Source organism: Aulostomus chinensis, chromosome 8 (assembly GCF_037954235.1).
Source record: "Aulostomus chinensis isolate RoL2024-O1b breed Wild chromosome 8, RoL_Achi_v1.0, whole genome shotgun sequence".
In the NCBI taxonomy this organism is placed as follows: domain Eukaryota; kingdom Metazoa; phylum Chordata; class Actinopteri; order Syngnathiformes; family Aulostomidae; genus Aulostomus; species Aulostomus chinensis.
In genome coordinates this window covers 29845414-29851670 of record NC_141327.1, presented here as the reverse complement: position 1 = coordinate 29851670, position 6257 = coordinate 29845414, and the positions used below count along the sequence as shown (strand labels likewise).

Below are 6257 nucleotides of genomic sequence, written 5' to 3'. Positions count from 1 at the left end.
ACGTATAAACCATTAACTTTCACTTCACAAACATCGCCACCAGTCAGTATGAACCCTTGAACTACACCGGCCCACGGAGACGCACTGGCTCATGCAGGCCAGAACCTCCCTGAGCACCTCCCAAGATGGTTTGGCAGGTTGAATCACAATTTATCCTCAATGCACCTCAGGTGTGATGCATGATGCAGGAACACCTGCGCTGTCATGTGATCAACTGCTCAAATGATCCCAAACCAATGTGGTTAATGACAGGAGAGCTTGAGGCCGTGCGTCCCTGTGCATTTCAACAAAAACACCCAAGGAGAGCAAACACGAGACGTCTCCACAGGATCAAAACAGCCGCGTGGTCACAGGAGCCGGCGGAGTGCAAGTCCCTACGTGGCGTCCCAGTAACAGTTGCTGTTGTTACGTGTACTACTGCCCTGAGTCAGTACTGCGAGCAGGTGTGTAGTGCTTACAACAGACACAACTATGAGTAGGATTGAGGAAATTCTCGACTCTTCAGCTGTAAAATGAGACACTGAGAGTTTCTAAAGATAGTCTTTGGTGGTCGGAGGAGTTTCTCCCGTCGAATCTTGAACTGGATTATTTATCAGGCAGGAGCATCTTCCCACGATCTGGCTGGGATGGAGCCAGGAAGACGGAGGACCGGTGGGGGGGACAAGTGTCATTCATAGTCATCAATACACACACACACACACACTTGTGGCTTCACACTGTCTCCCTCAGCTGTGATCCAACTGCCTGCACTCCTTGAACTATGACTAGCAACTTGCCAACAACTAAGAGAAGGTTGTTTGAACAAAAATCCATCCATCACATGAATGATGTACTAACTACAGTGATGTCACTGTGTACGCCATGATTAAAATATTCATCAAAAGATCGACTTTTTAATTCTTGATGAAGGACAATTTAGGGATTAAAACGTTGCTTTTTAACTCCTCGCTCCATTAAAAGCTGCCGTTTCTGGAACACAATCTATTTGTATTCATTTGATTCTGTCTCACGTCAACTCCATCCAGTTTGAACTCAAGACTCTAACAGTCAAAGCCACGGTCACCCTACATGTTTGGAACGCGATATCTGTGGGATATTTCTCTGATGAACTCAAGAGTCCAGATTATTATTATTATTATTATTATTTATTACATTTTATTTACACTAACTTGATGACTGCGTGCTGGCTTCCGTGCAGCCCTGGATCCTGATGATGTCAGGCCAGAGTTTGTTTGCCCTGCAGCAGACCTCAGGGTGACGTTCAGCTTCCTATTGTTGTGCTAGAGTCTTTGGAGGAAACACTGGGATGTTTACTGGGGCAGGACAGGTTAAGTGCTTCTCGCTGTCCAGTAGCTAGAGGGGGACTGACGGGGAGGGTGGACACAAACTGCTGGAAACTGACTTCACTTGCCTGCAAAGTTGTTGCTTCTGGAGCTGGAAAGCTTGCGGTCTGTGGCACAGTGGAAACGTCTGTTTGATATTCAGTCTCTAAGTTAGCGGGCGCGATTGATCTCATCGGTATCCAGGGAGATTTGACCTTTTCCTGCCAGTGCGCAGACGTTCTGGAGTGAATCGAACCGTTTCAAACACGTGGCAGGTCGGGACTCATGGAAAGAACTTGAATTGAAACGTCACTCCACTGACCTTATTCTGCAAGTTTGAAATTGAAAGAACCACTGTTAGCGTTTCTTGAGCAGCGTAAGCTATCGGTGAGATCCTGAAACCCAACCACTCGCTGGTGTTGAGCTCTGTTTATAGCTGAACATCTGTCGCGCCTCTCGCCCAGGCAGACGATTCATCCGGCAGTGTTGCTAACAGAAACCTCCAGATAATGTAAAGCTTCTAAGGCGGATCACGAAGGGTTGGGGGAGAAGAGGCTGGAGAGGGTCGTGTGGCTGCAGGGAGGCGTCTAAGTCCAGAGCAGAGATTTAACATAAATCAGCATTTGGAAGGGAAGGAGGAAAGTCCCAAAAAGTGGAGAAGCAGTCACAGGAGCCTGCTGGAAGGAGTGAGTCAAGGCCTGTTGTTATTGTTGGAAAAGCAGAAGCTGGAAAAGGAGTCGGAATAACAACTGGGAGTGTGCGTCTCAGACTGAGTCGATGAATACTTGTGTCTCGCTGACGGTCAACCTACCTGTCTCCACTCTTTCCTGGTGGTGTAACTCCCAGACGTCTGCTGTGACAGCGGCTGCAGAGTGACACTCAAATGCAATCAAGAAGGAGAGGTGAGAGACAGAGGCGTCGGAGGGAATTCACCTTCTGCTCAGAAACGCTCTCCCAGGAATCAAGCTGCAGCCTCTTGTTTGGTTCTGAGCAGACAGAGACGTTCTGGACTCATTTTCAAATACATGATTAAATTATTCATGTCACCAAAAAAAACCATCTTTTTTCACAGATTGCATTTGCTAAGTGTGCCAACTTCTGTGCATCCATAAACACCTCTTGCCGCTTTACTGACCTGAATTATCCATGTAAAGATGGATTACACTGAGGAGGGTAACCAGCCATTTTGAAGATTCAATGTGGTTTTATACTTGATGAAAACAAGAAATCAAATGAATGCTTTTGAGCAGCATCAACAGGCTCTCGTTTCCTTCCAGTCTCTTTTACGTGCAGCTATTAGTTAGTTAGTTAGTTAGTTAGTTAGCTGGTTAGTTATCGATCAGTTTGGGAGCCAGTTCAGGTCGCTTCCATGTCAAATGTCATTTGGCACATAAACGTTGACCCGGCTCATGAGAACCGAGCCTGCCAGCACTCCAGTGTGAGAGAACCAACAAGCTCCCTCATGTGGCTCAAAGTTGTATTGCAGATAGGAGTCTTATAAATATTATTACAAAGGTTGAATCATGAGTTGTGTGGGTGGGGGGGCTTGGCGGTAAGATCCAGCCTGTTTTTCTTCATAAACTGCTAAAAATACCTGTTGAGATGAGAGTGGGCGGTCTGGCGGAGGCGGGTGGTCTGCGCCGTCGATACCGTGTCTGTGCCAAAGCTTCTTTCTCACCGGTGTTGTCTTTCAACAGTTGGCACGGGGCCCCTGAGCAGACCACCGGTCTCTTACTGCTGAGTCAGTGCAGCGCCTCCATTTCCTCTGTGTCATGGTTTGTGTGCTGTGTGCTGTCCATCATCTGCTCCTCTGTTTCTCCGCCATGGAAACAGTGTTGCTCCACGGTTGTGGTTGATTGTCAGGTTGTTCCGTTCATGTAAACGTTGGGATGAGCAGAAACCGCAGGGCTCAGAGGAGTAAATGATGTGACAGAGCTGTCAGTTGAGCTGGTCGATCAGGTGACCCGTGGCAGGTGGGAGGGTTCATCTGCCTGGTTCATTCTGTTCTTGCAGCTGGGGGCACAGCAGTCATAGTCGGGTGCACCAAGAGCAGGACGTAGAACCACACCTGCTGGAGTAAGCAGTAGAATATGCTCTGGACTCATCAGAGAACCTTCTCCCTCTCGTTCCAACGTTCTCCAGTTCTTCTTTTGTGTTCATTGGTGGTTGACAAACCAGCTTCAGGGTGTTTTACTGCCACCCAGCACAGTTTGTAGCAGCTCGTTTCGGTCTGCTGACATTTTTCTCTGTGAAAACAAACTGCACTGAGGAGGAAATGCTGATTCAGACCAGAGCAAACGAGCCACAATGCCCTGAGAGGCTTTTGTGGATGCTGAGAGAGAGCGTTTACAGCCACGCTGAAGGCTAAATCGTCCTTTGTAGTTTCCCAGCTGACCATCCTGCCGTCAACACTGAAATGTCAGCAGATGTTCTACGATCTGGCAAAAAGACTTATGGGTGTCGCTCTCTCTTTGTGGGACGTCACCGACTTTAGCCTCTGAAGATCTGCTCAATAAACTGCTCAACAGGGGAACATATGTGTTGGGCTCGTCTCTGTTCCATCCTTGTGTCTCCACCAACTCTCATGAAAATCCAAACAAACGCACGGCAAAGTTGAAGGGTGTCAGATTTGGCCCACGATTCAGTTCGACGTTTTGATTTCATCCGCCTCTCACCACAGGCCAGACAAGTATCAGAGTAATATGAACTGTTTCATCCACTGAATAAAAAACACGTGACATGAGGTCTCATGACAGTAAAATAATTGTGTTATATTTGGAAACAGCTGACCAGTCTTGCATAGCAAACGAGGAGATTTCAAAGACTTTAAAAGTTACACAAACGCTTCAGAATATTGAAGCAGGCGAGGTCATCCGAGCGGCCCAGCAGACATCGGTGCCAAATCTGAAGAGTTTCTCTTTGAGGTATCGCTTGAACCAGACCAGGACGGACAGACGGACCCTGAGTGAACATCGCATCCCTCCAGTTCAGGCGCGCGGGGTTTGTCGAGCACTCATGGAATCTCACAGTGCGAGCGATATGGCGGCTGACTTTCCGGTGGCACCATTTCCGTGTTGCTGACACAAACTGCGGCGTTGTGGATGTTTCGTCCGTCTTTCTGAGATCAGCTTAGGATCTTTTGTCTCAAAAAAGAAAGTTGCAGACTGTGAAAGCTCGACACAAATCTGGAGAGTTGAGCATTCGTTTAGGTTTTCACGACTCCGTCCAAACAACAGATGAGCAAACAGATTCAACTGAACATGAACACGTGTGTTTGTGTTAACAGTGTAGTCACGCGTAGTGACTCCTTCCTCACTGCTTCATCACCTCTCCTCTTCTTCCTCGCCTAATGTTCTCACTCGGTACCGAGGGCGAGGCTCTGGACTCGGCCGTGTTTGCAGACCTGCTCTTTCTCCTCCTGCAGCTTGGAACGGTACAGGGGTTCGTGCTGCATTCACACCCCATCAGCACCTGTGGTCAAAGACACACCTGAACCCCCCAGCCCTGTTCTTTCCCCTCGCAACAGAACAGGATTTGTTGATGTTCCTCATCTTCAGGGTCTCGATTGCCATGAAGATTCACCTTCGTGTTTCCTTCCTTCTGTTACAGGAACCTTGGTGGTGATGACGTGATTGCACCTGACAAAACCACCCGTTCCCATGGCACGGACCCCAAATAATAACAAGATACGTCAATACTTGGTCAACTTTAGCAAGGTAGGTAAGGGGAGGGATCACCCACACACACACACACACACACACACACACACACACACACACACACACACACACACACACACACACACACTCTTAAGGAATGACTCAGGCCACACAGGCCTTCTGGAAAATGTCTATCTGCCATTTTGCCAACATTAAAGCTGCGTTCCTGTGCAAATATAATGTTATGGATGTGTGTGTGTGTGTGTGTGTGTGTGTGCGTGTGTGTGTGTGTGTGGGGATATAGAGTTAACACACACACGTGCAGAGACCACATGTTTAGAGTAGATAAGCCCACACCCATCAGATGACAGATGATGAGTCTTTGTGGAGAGGAAATGAGCTAATGAGCTGGATCAGTCATAGCAACAGGCCTATTACCTCAAGAACATTCAGAATAAGCACACACACACACACACACACACACACACACCCAAAGTCTAGGCTTGTGATAAATATCCGATGCCTGCAGTCTTCAGACCGGCTCACTGACACACTTCTCCCATTACTGAACTGCGTGCTGCATATTTTGCATGGTGTGTGCATGGAAGGAGTTCTCTACGTGTTCTGAGTCTGTGATTGAACCTGGCAGCAGAGGTCAGGACGAGGACGCGCTGATGGAAGAGTGAAAGTTCCACTGAAAGAACGATGGACAGAGTGAAGGATGGAGTGAGACAAGCCACGGGGCAAAGGTCACATCTGGCTAGACTTAGTATGAATGGATTCACCACACACACACACACACACACACACACACACACACACAAATACATCCAGTAGTGCTAATTACAATGAGTATAGAATGGTGTGTTTGTAGTCCAACAGGAAGTGGTCACGCCAGGGATGAGGTGTGTTTGTAGTCCAACAGGAAGTGGTCATGCCAGAGATGAGGTGTGTTTGTAGTCCAACAGGAAGTGGTCACGCCAGGGATGAATTATGTTTGTTGTCCAACAGGAAGTGGTCATGCCAGAGATGAGGTGTGTTTGTAGTCCAACAGGAAGTGGTCACACCAGGGATGAGTTATGTTTGTAGTCCAACAGGAAGTGGTCATGCCAGAGATGAGGTGTGTTTGTAGTCCAGCAGGAAGTGGTCACGCCAGGGATGAGTTATGTTTGTAGTCCAACAGGAAGTGGTCATGCCAGAGATGAGGTGTGTTTGTAGTCCAACAGGAAGTGGTCACGCCAGAGATGAGGTGTGTTTGTAGTCCAACAGGAAGTGG

At 47.9% G+C, this 6257-nt stretch overlaps 1 long non-coding RNA gene across 1 annotated transcript; it reads left to right on the top strand.

The window, feature by feature from the left end:
• Window positions 1-288: 288 nt before the first annotated feature.
• LOC147258029 (uncharacterized) lies at window positions 289-5918 on the top strand. The gene is made up of 3 exons (XR_015117499.1): window positions 289-443; window positions 4932-5038; window positions 5631-5918. It is a non-coding gene; the product is annotated as an uncharacterized LOC147258029 (long non-coding RNA).
• The last annotated feature ends 339 nt before the right edge of the window (window positions 5919-6257 follow it).